Here is a 427-nt window from a genome sequence, read left to right on the forward strand (position 1 = left end):
AGTCGAAATTCCTAAATAATAAAACAGTTTGAAATAAAAGAATAAAAAACAAGATTTGTCACTCATTCCACCTACCAATTAGGCCAAGCTCTCCACACTTGCACCCAAATGGGAACGCTCACAAATGTTGGCACTTTTTGCAGGAACCACCTCACCCACGATCAAACGTGGAGGTAAATACGCCTGTCCGTTTCTGCTGATAAAAGGCTCTACATGAGTACGATGTATAAGCAGCTGTAAATACGCAGGTAGCCAACCTCACCTGTACTCGGCGCACAGACAGCTCAACCCGGAAGCGCGGTGTGTCAACAGCAAACAACGTCAGACTGGAGCTCACCTCTACTTTTATACTGAGCGCCCTCTGGCGCTATTGGCCCGCTTGCAATCATCCTGCCAGCAGGTGCAGTCTCCACCTCTTCCTGCCACA

This window comes from Poecilia latipinna, unplaced genomic scaffold, assembly GCF_001443285.1.
Source record: "Poecilia latipinna isolate Pla-1442-1.1 unplaced genomic scaffold, P_latipinna-1.0 Scaffold2747, whole genome shotgun sequence".
NCBI classification, from domain to species: domain Eukaryota; kingdom Metazoa; phylum Chordata; class Actinopteri; order Cyprinodontiformes; family Poeciliidae; genus Poecilia; species Poecilia latipinna.